This window comes from Arachis hypogaea, chromosome 12 (assembly GCF_003086295.3).
Source record: "Arachis hypogaea cultivar Tifrunner chromosome 12, arahy.Tifrunner.gnm2.J5K5, whole genome shotgun sequence".
NCBI classification, from domain to species: Eukaryota; Viridiplantae; Streptophyta; class Magnoliopsida; order Fabales; family Fabaceae; genus Arachis; species Arachis hypogaea.
The window spans coordinates 104613125-104631063 of record NC_092047.1 but is presented as its reverse complement, the minus strand read 5'-3'; the positions used below and the strand labels follow the sequence as shown (position 1 = coordinate 104631063).

General features: G+C 32.6%; 1 long non-coding RNA gene across 10 annotated transcripts; it reads left to right on the top strand.

Moving 5' to 3' along the window:
* The first annotated feature begins 10516 nt into the window (after nt 1-10516).
* On the top strand, nt 10517-17697 carry LOC112728007 (uridine nucleosidase 1). 10 transcript variants are annotated; one of them, XR_011868839.1, is made up of 5 exons: nt 10517-10672; nt 11156-11227; nt 11617-11929; nt 12947-13788; nt 13898-14216. It is a non-coding gene; the product is annotated as a uridine nucleosidase 1 (long non-coding RNA). The 10 variants fall into 10 exon arrangements; XR_011868835.1 differs by lacking the exons at nt 11617-11929; nt 13898-14216 and adding an exon at nt 17238-17697 and having other exon boundaries at nt 12947-13126; XR_011868836.1 differs by lacking the exons at nt 11617-11929; nt 13898-14216 and adding an exon at nt 16699-17231 and having other exon boundaries at nt 12947-13126.
* The last annotated feature ends 242 nt before the right edge of the window (nt 17698-17939 follow it).

Here is a 17939-nt window from a genome sequence, read left to right as displayed (position 1 = left end):
TTGAAAATTGCAAGGCAGCATGGTTTTCACAAAAATCAATGGATTGGTCATATTACCCAATCGATTGAACGATGACAAAAATATGGGTTTTTAATAATTCAATCAATTGCTTATACTACCCAATCGATTGAATGCTTCAAAACAACCTGAGGTCTCACAATTCAATCGATTGGTTGTGTTACCCAATCGATTGAAGTCGTCAAAACAATATGGATTTGCATATCTAGAACTTGATATTAATGGAAAGAATTGAGGCTGATCCTAATCTACTAAGAATTGCATCCCGTCCGTCTTTTAGTTTTAGCTATATTCAGATCTTAGAACTGTGATGTCAATTTTCACTTGAGCATGTGAACATGATTGACTGCATAAATGAATGGGACTCCAAACTTTCAGTCTTCTTTAGAGTAATTGGTTATGCATTCTCTCTTTTGGATAAATGATAATATATTATACGTATTTGAATAGACTTGTGACTTTTTGTGCCTAGGAATTGTAAGTGATGGTTAATCAATTTTATATGTCTTTTATGTATCATTTACTGGATAGCACAATCAATCGATTGAATTCGGCAAATCCATTGTTTTGATGACTTCAATCGATTGGGTAACACAACCAATCGATTGAATTGTGAGACCTCAAGTTGTTTTGAAACATTCAATCGATTGGGTAGTATAAGCAATCGATTGAATTATTAAAAACCCACATTTTAGTCATTGTTCAATCGATTGGGTAATATGACCAATCGGTTGATTTTTGTGAAAACCATGCTGCTTTGCCATTTTCAATCGATTGTTTTGTGATAACAACCTGTAGTCCAATCGATTGAGTTATGGAAACCTGAAATTTAATCGATTGTTTTGATAATCCAATCGATTGATTTTCAAAGAAACATGATTTCACAGTCCTGGACGAACGTCACAGATCAAATATAATTTTTTAATCGATTGGAATAGCTAAAAAATTTATTACGATCAATGGAAGATCTAATTCGTTATTGTTTTTATTTTTGATTGTTAATAAACATAATAGATTAATGATAAAATAATAATTTATAAAATAAAAAATAGTTTTTATGATTAAATAAAATATATGGGGTTAATTTGTAATTAAAATTAGATAAAAACTATTTATCAATTATTAAAAAATTTAAAAAATATATTTTGTTATGGGACTATTTAATGGTCCAAACGTTCTGAAACTATCGAATCCGGTGCCAAGTTTGTTGTCTTATCATTAAAAAAGTCAAAAGATAGAGGATTTGTTGAATGCTGACAAAGCCCATACGTTAAAAGTTCAAGACCAAAAAAAAAAAAAGCTTTTTGTTTTGGGGTAGCAATTTTAATATTTTTTCATGAAAGAGAATCTTCTAACAATGAATTTTAATAGTGATCAGATTGACCAATTACAAATATATATAACATTATGTTATCTTCTCTAAAATTTCAAAGATAAATCTAATCTCTTGTTAAGTTCATAAATTATATTAATATTAAATCATATTTTGATAGAGATTTGAAAGCAGAATCATAATATTCAACAACTAACATATCTATTATAAAATAAATAGGGAAGAGATAATAAAATAAAGTATAAATAAAAAAATAATACTATCAATATTTATCAATACTATTATACTACTATAAAAATAATATATTAATATTATATTAGTAGTATATGAAGAGAGAAAATAAAAAAGTATTTTGTAGTGTAAAAAAGAGAGAGAGTATTTATTTTATTATTGCTGTATATTGTACATAAAACTATGAAGCCTTATTTATAGCTGTACAAGATTAGTTTTTTCAAGCTTTAGAAAGGATGGCACCGTCTATATTAAAGGTTTGTATTATCCAAGCACCTTTTAATGTAACACTCTTCCTTGGATGACCATTATAAATATGCTTCATTAAAACCTTACTAAAGAAAACCCAATTGGAAAAACTTTAGTGAAGGAAAAAGAATACAATATTCTTTGTGACGAGGACTGCCTCATTAAAAACCTTGTCAAGAAAAACCCAATGGGAAAAAAACCTGACCAAGAAAAAAAGAGTACAGTCTCCCCCTCTTGTCGACATCATTTAATATCTCGAAATCGGCGCATCCCAATCTCATGCACCAATCTTTCAAAGGAGGATTTTGGGAGTGACTTTGTGAATAAATCTGCCAAATTGTCACTTGATCGGATCTATAGGACATCAATTGTCCCTTGATTTTGAAGATCATGAGTGAAGAAAAATTTGGGAGAAATATGCTTTGTTCTATCACCTTTGATGTATTTGCCTTTAAGTTGAGCAATGCATGCTGTATTATCTTCAAACAGGACAGTTGGAGCTATCTTATGATCAATCAGTTCACATGATGACAGAATATATTGGATCAAACTCTTGAGCCAAAAACACTCGCGACTTGCTTCATGAATTGCTAGTATTTCGGCATGATCAGAGGATGTTGCAGCAATCGTTTGTTTCGTGGACCTCCATGATATAGCTGTTCCACCATATGTGAACAGGTATTCTGTTTGATGTAACAGCCCAGACCACCCGCTAGCACGATATTGTCCGCTTTGGCACACAAGGCCTCACGATTTTGCCTTTGACGATAGGGATGATAGCCGAAACCCCCCACACTCACTCGTCAAAACGCGTCATGCTAGGGAGAGGTATCCACACCCTTATAAGGCATGCTTCGTTTCCTTCTCCAACCGATGTGGGACCTTACAATCCACCCCCTAAGGGAGCCCAGCGCCCTCGCTGGCACATCGATCCGGGCTTCGGCTCTGATACCATCTGTAACAGCCCAGACCACCCGCTAGCACGATATTGTCTGCTTTGGCACATAAGGCCTCACGGTTTTGCCTTTGACGATAGGAATGATAGCCGAAGCCCCCCACACTCACTCGTCAAAACGCGTCATGCTAGGGAGAGGTATCCACACCCTTATAAGGCATGCTTCGTTCCCTCCCCAACCGATGTGGGACTTACATTTGAGATCTCCCTTTATGTGGATTAGACAAGTAGCCAGCATTTGCATAGCCAACTAGTTGTGACTTGGATTCATAGGGATAAAACAATCCCATATCAACCGTTCCATGAAGATATCGACAGATTTGCTTGATTCCACTCCAATGTCTTTTGGTTGGAGAGCAACTATACCTTGCTAGTAAATTCACAGTAAATGATATATCGGGTCGTGTATTATTAGCAATATACATTAGTGCTCCAATGACACTAAGATATGGTACTTCAGGACTAAAGATATCTTTATTTTCTTCCTTAGGACGGAGTTGATCCTTTTCTACATCCAAAGATCTTACAATCATTGGGGTACTTAATGGATGTGACTTATCCATATAAAATCTCTTCAAGATCTTTTCTGTGTATGTTGTTTGATGAATAAAAATCCTATTTTTTGTATGCTCGATCTACAGGCCGAGACAAAATTTAGTCTTTCCAAGATCTTTCATCCCAAACTCTTCTTTTAGAGTTTTTATAATTGTTGGAATCTTTTTAGGAGCCCCAATGATATTTAAATCATCAACGTACACAACAATTATAATGAATCCAGATGCAGATTTCTTTATGAAAACACATGGACAGATATCATCATTCTTGAATCCATTTTTGGCCAGATACTCAGTAAGACGATTATACCACATTCGTCCAGATTGCTTTAGACCGTATAAAGATCTTTGCAATTTGACTGAGTATAACCCCTGTGAATATTCATTAGATGGTTTAGATATCTTTAGTCCTTCAGGGACTTTTATATAGATATCCCGATCTAATGAGCCGTATAAATAGGTTGTTACCACATCCATTAAATGCATATGCAGTTTATGATATGCAGATAAACTGACCAAATAACGCAATGTTATCGCATCCACTACAGGGGAATACGTTTCTTCATACTCTATACCGGGCCTTTGTGAAAAATTTTGTGCTACAAGTCGGGCTTTGTAGCGCACAACTTTATTTTTCTCATTTCGTTTTCTCACAAATACCCATCGGTATCCAACAGGTTTTACATCTTCAGGTGTACGGACTACAGGTCCAAAGACTTCACGTTTTGCAAGTGAGTCTAATTCAGCCTACATAGCTTCTTCCCATTTTGGCCAATCATTTCTTTGTCGACATTCTTCGACTGATCTTGTTTCAAGATCCTTACTTTCATGCATGATATATAATGCCACATTATATGCAAATATTTCATTGACAATTATTTTATTTTGGTCCCATTTCTCTCCTGTAAAGACATAATTTATCGAGATCTCATCATTTTCACAATTTTTAGGTACCTGAACATCTTCTGGCGTTAAAACTATATCAAAATTTTGGACAACTGCATGTGTCTTTACTATGTCTTTTTCAATAGGAATCGTATTTACCTCTTTTCTTTTTCGATGATTTTTTGTCTTTGGAACCAATAGGCCTGTTTCTGGCATGAATTTGCTTCAGTGGCTACTTGTCCTACTGGGACATCAATTCGAATTGGGGCATTTTTCGCTGGTATATAAGATTTGGTTATCCTCTTTGTATCGGAAAATGCATTAGGCAATTCATTTGCTATTCTTTGCAAATGTATAATCTTTTGAACTTCTAGTTCACATTGCCCTGATCGACGATCTAAATGCATCAACGATGATGCATTCCTATTAAGTTCCTTTTCAAGAAGCTTATTCTCTCCCCCTAATGTTGGAAATTTTGATTCATCAAAATGACAATCCACAAACTGGGCTTTAAATACATCTCCAGTTTGTATCTCAAGATAGCTCACTATAGAGGGAGAATCATATCCAACATATATCCCTAATTTTCTTTGGGGTCCTATTTTGGTGCGATTAGGTGGTGCAATGGGAACATATATCGCACACCCAAATATTTTTAAATGGGAAACATTTGGCTGCTGGCCAAAAGCTAATTGCATAGGAGAGAATTGATGGTAATTCGTTGGCCTCAAATGAATAAGTGCTGCGGCATATAAAATAGCATGCCCCCAAACCGAGTTTGGGAGATTTGTTCTCATAAGTAAGGGTCTAGCAATTAATTAGAGGCGTTTAATAAGTGATTCTGCTAACCCATTTTGTGTGTGAACATAAGCTATTGGATGTTCAACACTTATTCTATTAGCCAAAAAATAAGCATCAAAGGCTTGGGAAGTAAATTCACCAGCATTATCAAGACGAATTACTTTGATTGGATTTTCTGAAAATTGTACTTTTAATCGAATAATTTGAGTCAGTAATCTCGCAAACGCCAGGTTGTGAGAAGACAATAAGCACACATGTGACCATCTCGAAGATGCGTCTATCAGGACCATAAAATATCTAAAAGATCTACATGGTGGATGAATAGGTCCACATATATCGCCTTGAATCCTTTCTAGAAATTCAGGGGACTCAAATCCAATCTTTACTGGTGATGGCCTTAAAATTAACTTCCCTTGAGAACATGCAGCACAACAAAATTTACTAAATTTAAGAATCTTCTGGTTCTTTAGTGAATGTCCATGGGAGTTTTCAATAATTCTCCGCATCATGGTTATTCCCGGATGACCCAATCGATCGTGCCAAGTTATGAATTCATTTGGGCTAGTAAACTTCTGGTTTACAGTGGCATGTGATTCAATTGCACTAATCTTAGTATAATATAACCCAGATGAAAGTGAGGACAACTTTTCTAATATAACATTTTTATTTGAATCATGAGTTGTGATACATAAATACTCATGACTTTCCTCATTCATAGTCTTAATATGATATCCATTTCGGCGAATATCTTTGAAACTCAATAAGTTCCTCCGAGACTTAGTAGATAATAGTGCATTATTTATTATGAATTTTGTTCCTCCAGAAAACAAAACTTCCGAAGCCTTCAATCACATTGTCTAAGCCAATAATAATATTAACATATTCTTCTTTTGGCACAAGATGAGTAAAATATATATCACTTTTGAGAATGGTGTGCGAACTTGCACTATCCGCAAGGCATACATCTTCATTATATATCCTTGCCATTTTCTTCAAAGACAAATAATAATAATGAGTAGTATGCAAAGTTAAATTGAATATTTAATCGGAATTATTTTTCTAAGAAATACTGTACATAAAAATAATGTCATATACTAAAATTTTATTTTAAAACTTGACACATTTAATGATTTCAAAATTCATGAACATATTTCAATATTTATATACATCATATTTGAAACTTAAATACATAGAAAATAAAACTTAATAATAAGTTCTTTACATTGTTTACTTACATGGATACTTAACAATTTCACATATTAAACTATTCCATCATTGATCAAATGATTAATATTTCCTTCAGGGTCCTCAAAGAAATCAGATACATCATAATGAGTGGTGAAATTTTCAGCATCATTTGAAACAAAATTCGTCTCCTTTCCTTTGTCGTCTTTTTTCAAAGATGCTTGATAAAGATTGACTAGGTGCCTTGGTGTACGACAGGTACGCGACCAATGACCCTTTTCACCACAACGGAAATACTTATCCTCTATTGATTTATTTTGCCAAATATTTCTTTCTTTATCCCACTTCTGGTGAAATCCTCTCTTTTGAACATAATTCTTTTTCCTTACATAATTTTTCTTATTATTAAAACCTTGCCATTTACCTCTTTTAGGGTAATGATTTGCCGCATTTACTTCAGAAAATGGGACGGCGCCAGCTGGGCGCGCTTCATGATTCTTTAAGAGCAACTCGTTGTTGCGTTCAGCGACAAGAAGGCAAGAAATCAACTCAGAATATTTTTTAAATCCTTTTTCTCGATACTGCTGCTGCAGGAGCACATTCGAGGCATAGAAGGTCGAGAAAGTTTTCTCTAACATATCTTTATTAGATATCTTTTTCCCACATAATTTCATTCGTGAGGTGATTCGAAACATTGCCGAATTATATTCATTTATGAAAATCCTGTAGACGCAAGTGCGTCCATTCATATCGGGTTTGAGGAAGTATCACCGTTTTTTTATGATTGTACCTTTCTTCAAGGTCTTTCCAAAGATCTGCAGGATCTTTTAATGTGAGATATTCATTTTTCAATCCTTCGTCAAGATGACGACGAAGAAAAACCATGACTTTGGCTTTATCCTTTTGGAATGCATTATTTTCAGCTTTAATAGTATCTCCAAGATCCATTGAATCAAGATGGATTTCAACATCTAATATATATGATAAATAATTGTTTCCAGATATATCAAAAGTATTAAATTCAAGATGAGAGAGTTTCGACATAATAAAAATTTGTTACCTGAGTCTTTCTAAAATTTGATCAAAGTCTCGTACTGATAACGTATTGTAAAATAAATAGGGAAGAGGTAATAAAATAAAGTATAAATAGAAAAACACTACTATCAATATTTACCAATACTATTATACTACTATAAAGATAATATATTAATATTATATTAGTAGTATACGAAGAAAGAAAGTAAAGAAGTACTTTGTAGTGTAAGAAAGATAGAGAGAGAGTATTTATTTTAGGGAAATGATACGGTGAGGAACATCATTTTTTTCTACACATGAGGAACTTAGTTGGCATTATCTATTAAGTGCCATCTGTCCAACTGAAGGAGAGCAGCTTTTAGCCGTTTACAGACCACAATGCAAAATCTAAAAGTATTTAATGTGGTGTCAGTACATTTTAAATTGCAGTTAATTAAAAATATAATTAAGCCTTTTTTAACTCTCTAATACTTTGAATTATTATCTAAGCTGTGGGCATCTTTTTTAACCGGCTTATGTTTGGACTTTGGAAGAATAATTAATTGCACTAATTTTTTTTATGATACATGATTGATATTAGTCACAAATAAAAAGTCTTATTAATTAATATGTCCATTTGAGATAATATTTGATAATTTGTCTTTTTTACATATATTCACCTTTTTTTGTTCTTTTTTTTTATCTAAATGATTTGTAATTTTTACTTGTTTTTTATTTTGAATATTAAAATAAATAATTTTGTATTGGCTTATTAATATTAAATGTGATTATATTCAATGTCAAATGATTTAAAGTCTAAAGATTTTTTTTTAAGAGTTAAAATTTGATCTTATGCTAAAGATAAGTTTAGTATAAAAATTGTTAAAATATTTTATTATTGGTAACACTTAATGTGTTCTGCATAATAAATACAGTGTTAATGAAAGATAAATTTTTTTTACTAATAAATTTCAATATATTTATTGTCATCTATTGTATTCCGAAAAAAAGATAAATTTTATATATTAAAAATAACATATAATAATAACAATAGTGAGTATTAATAATATAAGTAAAAATAAATAATCAATGTAAAATTAGTTAAATTATCAAATATTTAAATTTTTTCTTAAAGATTATAAATTTAAGCTGAAAATATTTTAAAAATATATATTTAATGAGAAAAAATTAATCTTCTATAAAATTTTCAAATTATATATAAATATGTTTATTATGTACAAATTCAATTTTATCGCTATTGTCAAATGATTAATTGGACTATATATCTTTTGGGAAGTCCAGTTGATATAAGATATATAGTCCAGTTCATCATTTGACAATAACAATAAAATTAAATTTGTACATAACAAGTATATTTATATATCATTTGAAAATTTTATAAAAGATTAATTTCTTCTCATTAAATATATTTTTTTAAAATCTTTTCAGCGTAAATTTATAATCTTTAATAAAAAATTTAAATATTTGATAATTTGACTAATTTTATACTAATTATTTATTTTTGCTTACATTATTTCACTATTGTTATTATATGTCATTTTAATATATAAAATTTATTTTTTTCTTAGAATACAATAGATGACAATAAATATATAGAGATTATTTGTTAATAAAAAAATTTTTTTTTATTAATTGTGTATTTATTATACAGAACACACTAAGTTTTACTAATAATAAAATATTTTAATATTTTTTATACCAAATTTATCTTTAACATCAGATCAAAATTTTAACTCTTGAAAAAAAATCTTTAGACCTTAAATCATTTCACATTGAATATAACACCATTTTTTGAATTTTAATTTTCTAAATACTACTTTTTTTTTGTTTAGAGCAAGTTGGCCGCAGCCTCAGCAAACTCTATGAAAATTATAGAGATCGCTTTACCCCCGATGAATTTCTTCAACTTTTTTGAATCCCACATTTTTAATTCATTTTAATCCATTATCATCATCTCCAAATAGTATATAGATCTACAAATAGTGTATATAGAAGTACACAAAAATACACAGACAACAAGCATAACTTTTTCAAAGATTTTTCTAATTATAAGTTAAAAAAAAAAACCATATTTAACAATGGCAACCATTATCATCGTCTCCAGAAATACACAAGTACACCGGAATAAGCCATATTTAACAAGAACTTTTTTAATTATAAGTCATATTTTATTTTGAAATTTTTTTTTAAAAAAATATAAATAATTTTTTTCAAAATAAAATACGACTTATAATTAAAAAAATTCTTGTTAAATATTGCTTATTCGGTGTACCTGTGTATTTCTGGAGACGATGATAATGGTTGCGATTGTTAAATATGGCTTATTTTTTTAATTTATAATTAAAAAAATCCTTGAAAAAGTCATGCTTGTTGTTGTCTGTGTATTTTTGTATACTCTTATATTTTATTTGTAGATCTATATACTATTTGGAGATAATGATAATGGATTAAAAACGCTGAATTCAAAAAAGTTAAAGGGAGTATACGGGATAAGGCGAACTCTATAATTTTTATAGAGTTCGACGGGGTGGGAGGAACTTTCTCTAAAATTAAAAAAAAAAATCATTTTTAAAAAATTAAAATTTAAAAATGGTGTTTGAAAAAATATGAATTTTTTTATTTTATTTCTGAAAAAAATTCTAATTAATAGGACTTTATGTTTGTGCCTAATATCAATCTTATATCATAAACAAAAGTGAGTGCAATTAATTATTCCTCCAAAGTCTAAATATAAACCAGTTAAAAAAAAGACCCACAGCTTAAATAATAATTTAAAGTATTAAAGAGTTAAAAAAGACTTGATCACATTTTCTAATTAACGTGTAATGTACTGACACCACATTAAATGCTTTCAAATTTTGCATTGTGGTCTGTAAACGGCTAAAAGCTGCTCTCCTTCAGTTGGACAGATAACACTTAATAGATAATACCAACTAAATTCCTCATGTGTAAAAAAAAAATGATATTCCTCACGGTAGCATTTTCTTTTATTTTATTATTGATGTATATTATACGTAAGATTATGAAATTTTATTTATACCTATATAAGATTAATTTTTTCAAGTTTTGAAAAGAATGGTACCGTCTACATTAAAAATTTTTATTATCCAAGGCACCTTTTAATTAAATAAAGAGTTAGTGATTATCCATACTGTAACAATATCTTCACAAGATTGATCATCTGTAAAGGAAAATAAAATAATAGGCTAGTGACCCTAAGTGCCTAATTTTCTCACTACAATACATCCTCTCTCTCTCTCTCTCTATATATATATATATATATATATATATATGCTTTGTGACAGACACATACAAATCATTCCCACTTTCCTTCACAAATTATCATAGATCTCTTACCGACTCCCATGGCGAATTCTCTACTTCATGAACCCCAGAAGCTCATCATTGATACTGACCCTGGAATTGGTGAGTTCATTCCCTAACTTTTATATATGTCTATTTAAAATTAATATTTCATAAATATTAGCAAATGATATATAATTTTGGGAAAAAAAGATATTTTACTAACACAACACTTATTATTAGATGGACGTAGCAGCATATTTGGTTTCCATTAAAAATTTGCAAGATTTCTAATCATGATTTGAGCAAAAACTTTCACCATAATACCACTTTTTATATATATATATATATATATATATATATATATATATAATTTGATTGATCCAATAAATTAGTGAGATTTCTTATGTCAAATTCTTAGACCAAAATAACAATATTATTGGCTAGCTTAGATTATGAGTAAATGTTGTGCTTATAAGTAAAAAGTAAATAACAGAATTATTTTTGAAGTTGAGAGTTGGTAGACCAAGTATAATATTATAAGAATCTCTTCAAATAATTGTCATAATGAATTTTGACCCCCTTTTTTTTTTTTAAAATACTAAGATGATAGCATTGCAATTATGATGGCATTTGAGAGTTCAGAGCTGAAGATCATAGGCATGACCACCATTTTTGGTAAGGTGGTCACTTTGATAAAGACATTAGAAATGTCTTTTTTTAAAGACGTTACACATGTTATATTATTATTGGACGAATTATTAAACTGGTCAATTAAATATTTTTAATAAACCAGAATAAAATCTGTTTATTATAACTATTAGATCCGATTCAATTCGATTGGTTTACATAATTTGAACCGAATTATATTTAAATTTTTTTTTATCAAATTAACAAATATATCTTTAAATTTTTATTTTTTAGACATTTAGATTCATAAAAATTTAAAATTACAATTAAGTCTTTAAAAAATAAAATCTAACCCTAGATCCTTGCTAACCCAAACCCAAGCCAAGCTAAGCCCAATCTCAATGTCTCACTAATCTCTCAATCTGACCCCAAAAAAGCCCCAGCTCTCAGCAATCAGCATCTCCTTCATCTCATCTCTATGCTCACTAGCTCTCGCGATCTCAAGCTTTTTCCCTCTCTCGTCTCTGGTCTCGCACTCAAAGTTTTTGTCGTTCTTCGTGTCACCAGTCGTCACCATCTCGCACTCAGTCACGCTCGCATGCCTTCCCTGAGCTCGTTGTCGCCGGCGGCAGAAGAACCCAGTCTCAGGACTAGTCGTCATCGTCGCTCCATGGCTCCTCATCGTCTCGCACTTAGTCGTGTGCCTTCTCGCGCTCGTCGTTGCCGGCGGCAGAAGTAGCCGGTCCCGAGGTTGGTCGTTGTTCTCTGGTATTTTTTTAGTTTTGTTGCCCTAATTCATCACTGCACTTTGATTTTAATTTGGTGCTGAAATTTGTTACTGAAAATATCACTGAACAAGTTTTTATGTTTGTTGAAAATCATCATTGACGTGAATTTGTTACTATTTATTACCACTGAACCATGAATAATTTGTTGAGCTAGTTTCTTTATTGCTTAAAATCATCACTAAGATGAATTTTGTACTGATTATCATCAATGAAGCTTAAATTTGTTGCTGTCTTGCTCAAATAATTACTTAGCTAAATGTTTTTGTTGCTGGAAATGTGAGTTGAATATATTAGTGATTGAATCTTGAATATATTGTTGTCTTGCTAAATAATCACTTAGTACATGAAAATGAATGTTAAAGGGAGATCGTTGCTAGAAATTATTATTTCTCCTTTTTTTTTTATGATTTACTGTGTAATATCATGCTTAGTTATGTTTAGAGCAGGTCAGATTTGTATGGTTGTTCATTCTTTTCAATGATTTGCTGTTTATTACATGTCTTTGGTTGGTACAAACATTAGCTAAATACATATGATTCATTGGTTAAAACATTTTCTTATTTTTTCTAAGCTTCCTCTAATCTTTAAGACGATTGTTTACACTTTTTTAGTCTATGTTTATATCCCATTGATGCCCTGAAAGCACACTATATTTTGTAGCAAAATTCCTAGGTGAGGTACCTCTTTGACTGCATGACTTTTAAAATAGTGGTGAAGTGGTAGAAATTATATTCATTTATACTTGGCAAAGTTGGCAGGTAAGGTCCACTAGTTAGAAAATGAATTAACTTGCATTATGAATTTACACAAGTGGCTTTTTTCATTCTAGCTTATACGATTACCATGAATGGAGCTTATTAAATTTGAGGGTGATCGACCTTCTTGTTCGTAGATTTTCCTTCTCTGTTATTATGACACTTCAAACTAGAGGATTTGCCCAAGTAATTTTAACACTTCTGTGATATTTGTATTTATTCAGAATTCAAGGCCTGCTATTCCTTCCGATTGCCCACCTGCAATGTGCGCTTTAATCGAGCAATGTTGGCCCGTGCATTCGGACAAGAGGCCTGAGTTACTGGCAGCAGTGACAAAAGGGTACACATTTATGGTATTCCAGAAGCAAGAATGAGTGGAATATGTCTGGCTATTCCTAACAAAGGTAAATCCATAGTGATATTAGGTCATGAAAAGAGAGTTGGGGTTCCCCCCCATTATTTGCAACATTATTCTGTGGGTCACTATGTTTTCCTACTTTCCAAATCTTGAAGACTTGAGTAAATTCCTATAATGGTCCCTGAGACTTGGGTTGTTGCTCAATGTGGTCCCTGAGATCCCAATTGCACTATTGTAATTCTCCAGATACGGCTCCGGACACTATGGTAGTCCCTGGACAGCTTTCCAGTGATGAGTCATCATCAAGATGCTAACATGGCCTTATTTTGCCACGCTGAATGGTGTCAACGGCTAGTTGAGCTAGCATAGTTTCAATTTATACTCAATGTGGTCCCTCCCTCTATATTTAACCCTAAATTCCCAAATGTTCAGTAAGTTAATTTCTTCTTCTTCTTCATCGTTCTCTTCCCATTCTTGTTGTTGCTATTGTTCCTGGAGCTGGAAGCGAATATCCATGATGGGTGGTGGGAGCACTAGAGTTGGAAGCTTTATTAGTTCACCGTCCAGTGGCCATCAGACGAGAATGTAAAGTAGGAGCAGAAGATCTGGGCTGCCAGAATGGTGTGGTTGCGGCTGCCGGCTAGTTCTCAGGTGGTCTAGGATAGATTTAAACCTAAATAAACCATTTTTGGTTGTCCTAATTATAATGTGAGTTATCAGTATTACTTGTGTTATGATTGCTCCTACCTACCTCACTGTTCTTCTCTTGTTCTTCTTTCCTGAAGCTTGAGCATGTTATATGTTTGCTTGATTATAGACAAGTGGAAAGAGATGATGTAGACTTTTTACATGGGCAGACATTGGGCAGGATGAACCAATTGAGAAACCAGAATCTTATGGAGACAATCATGAAGTGAAGATGAACTTTGATTAGAGGCTTGGGAGATTAGAAGAACATGTTCGGAATCAAAAATTGGTTAACTAATTGTTGGTATTAGCTGTGTCTGTATTGATAGTGTTAATGGTTATCCTATATTGTAAAGCATGAGTTAAAAGAGTTGGTGGTGTGTACCCTGTATTCATTGAATGAATAATATGTAAAAAAATGATAACATGATTATAGTATTAGAAACTGATGAATGGTGTTTGTTGATGGAATGTAAACTTGGGTAACTCAATTAATGAAAATAGTAATATGCTAAAGAAGGCAGCGTAAGTGATTGAAAACCAGCAAGCGCTGTACTAAGATAATGGTTCAAACTTAAAAGATAAGTGTATTAAGATAATAGTTCAACTTAACACAGTCAGTCACATAACACAAAGGGCAGCTAACTAACATGAGCATGTTAAACAAAGTTACCTCAAAAGAGAGGGCTTTATAGCAAAACATAAAGGATTGTTTTTTTCTTGTGTAGTCTTTGTTTAGTGAAAAGTTTTAAACTCAAAACAGAAAGCCCTATACATATTAAGCTAAAGTCTTCAATTCTTCTTTCTTGGAGCCTTAAATCTTGGAGTTGCGATGAACTTCATGTAATTGACAAGTCTTGTTGCAGTTCCTGAACTAGCACCCTGCATGGGATTCACTGGGACAGAGGTTGCTAGTGAAGAGGATATTCTCCTTGGTGATAATTTTAAAGGCCTTTTTATTCCATAATCCTAGATGAAAAAAATTTACATTACACATAAAGGATGATTCACTTGAATCACAAAAAAATTTAAGAAATATAAATAGGAAGTTACCTTTTGAGAATATTCTACATCAGAAGCAGTTGGCTGAGATATATCTATCTCTACAGGTTGTACATCAGAAGTGGTTGGTGCAATCTCAATAGACTGCACAAGAGGATTGTCTTCTCCATCACATTGGTCACCATCATCTTGAGGCTGCTGAAGTTGCTGCTCAGATGCAGGCGCACCTCCTTCATTTTTCTTCTTCTTATCAGCCTTAGCAACAGCAGCAGTAACTGCAACAGCTACAGCAGCTGCAGTAGTATCACAAGCTTTCTTCTTCATGCAACCTTTCTTTGTATGTCCTTTATCACCACAGAAACTATAAGTAAAAGGGTCCAACTGCCTCTTTAGATGAACATTATCTTCATTGTTACTCTAAGGCTTGGGATCAACTTTAGAGTTTTTAGATCCTCCACCACCCTTCTCATCAGCATCCATCCTTCTCTTCATCTGTAGTTTTTCAGGTTTCTTCTTTATTTTTGGTGCACGTGGCCTGTTACATTCTTCTGCATGCTCGCATAATGGTTGTCCAGGAATTGGATTAATATGATGATTATATATTTTTCTGTATGACTCCATCATTAGCAAGCGGTGACAAAAGTCTTTTGGTGGCTTGTTAACTCAAGGCAGTGCAACACATGCATGCACACAAGGAATACCTGCATATGAACAACAGCCATAGCAACCATGGGTTTTACTCATATACCATTAATCAGATTATTAATATAGCACAAAAACAAGTATTATAATAATGCAAATAACCTGTAAGCATCCAAAATTGGCAAGTACATAATCTTTTTCCTAAGTCCACCACATGATTAGTTGGGTGTCCATGCACCTCAAACTTTTCGTATCCGTTGTGCCCTGTCCAAATAGGCTTCCAATTCTTAGATTCTTTTCTAACTTTCTCCAATCGACTCTTTATAACCGGTGTGAGCACTCCAATGTGATTGTTTAGTTTCACCTTGTTCTTGACTATGGTCTGCATTACGAACATTCGAACCACCTCCACTTCTTTGTCACTAACTTCTTGTACAAATGCATCATCCTCAACCAGAATCTTCTCCTTTCCTTTAGCTAGAGGACCAACATTCTTCACCCTACTCCTACTCCCACTGTTGACATTCTTCACCCCAGTATTTGATTCAAAAGAGCTGTCTTCATTAAGATTTGGCTTAAAAAGACTATCTTCTACGCTCTCATAAGAGTCAGAAGACACCTCGAAAGGAATCTCAATATTAAAAACTTTGCTTTGGAATCCTCTAGTAGCAGACCTTGTACAAGGTCTCCTAGATATACTACTTTTGTTGGGCTGTTTGGACTTGTTGGTTTTATCTGTTTTGGTGTTTTGGGTGGTCTTGATAGGCTTGGTAGGCTGAATGCTACTAGTGGGTTTGAATGTCCCATTTTGTTAAAAATGTCGTATTTATAGTATTGCAGCAAAAATATTTATAGTATTGTCTACATTACAAGTCATTGCACTCACTCATATAATAGACATCAACAGATAAGAGTTTTATCAAACAGAACACTCATGACCATGAAACAGAGCATGATTTTCAACTTTTTTTTCAGTAAGTAAACCTTCCACTAGTTAACACTTATTGTTACCCTAAACCCAAATCAATCAAATGTAAACTTGCTAAACCTTTGTTAACGATGAATGCTGTCTGCCCAAAGAAGAGACAATAACACAACACCATAATCAAACAGAGCATCTCATGAAATCCCAACCTAATCAAACTCTAGAACTATAGTAACAGAAAAAAAAAACATAACACCAACCACACTCACAACACAAGCATATACAAAAATCATCATGCATTGCAAAAAAAGAATAAAAAAAATTACCTTTACTAACGGCAGAACCTCTTGTTTCTGACGTAGGAGGAGACGAACGACAAAGTGAGACCTGATTTTGATGTCTTCTGAGTGCAAGAATTTCAATCTCCAATGGAACCCTAAGGTAGCAACATTGATGAAGAGAGGAGGAAGAAGAAGAAGAAAAGAAGAAGATAGAGAGTGGAAGTGGATAAGACGAGTGAAGGGAGGGTATGTGTTTGATCAAGTCCGTTTAATATTTTCATTTTGGACGACGTTTTTAACAAAATGGGGCGCCAAACCAAAACGCCAACATTTTGGCTCTCTCCAACGTGGTAACTTCGTGACACATCAGATCGTCGGTGATGACTCATCACCGGAAAGCTGTCTAGGGACTATTATAGTGCCCGGAGCCGTATCTGAAGGATTACAATGGTACAATTGAAATCTCAGGGACCACATTGAGTAACGACCCAAATCTCAGGGACCATCATGCGGATTTACTTAAATTCGTGACTAAATAGTGGACTTCGTCACCCCCTCATTATCATTATATTACATACATATAAATCCTATCCTTACACGTTTTATGCCCTCCTTTTCAGGTTTTTTCTGTTCTACTATCAATGCTGATTGATCAGGATTGACTGAAATTAATGAGAAATGAATTCAATTCTAAAAGTAGGAGATTCTATTTTTTGAGTAATTGCGTTTGATTCTATTGGCGTGGTGCTTCTTAATGAGATAATGATTTTATCTGAGCTCTCGGGTGGGACTGGTGGGAAGGAGTTTAGAAATATATATATGAACAGGATATCATATGACTCATAAGGGTGAGTACACAGTAAAAAGGACAAGAAGAGAAAGGAGAAAAGAAAGAAAGTTTTTTTTTTTTTTTTTTTTTGAAATGCTCTAGTTGTAATAATTTTTATGAAATTCTTATGGAGGGTAAATTGATTTGTATACATTGAGGCAAAAGCATATTTATTTGTTCTATTGTGCATACACACTAATTATATTAAAGCTATGGCAATGGATTAGGAGCACTCTTTCTTTTTTACCACAGTTTCCTGTTTTTGTTTATTGTTAATACAGTTATAAAGTAGTCATATTTCTTTTGTTTCTTTAAAATCTAATATCTCCCAGCTATACATTCTTTTAGTCATTTATTTTTAAAGAAAACTTATTGATGCAATGATATCTGCATAACAAACCGGCAAAGATTAGTTAGTTAACTCCACTTTGTGCTAATTCTGTTCCACCATGTAATTCAATTTGAGGTGCTATTTCAGCATGGCTGAACGAAT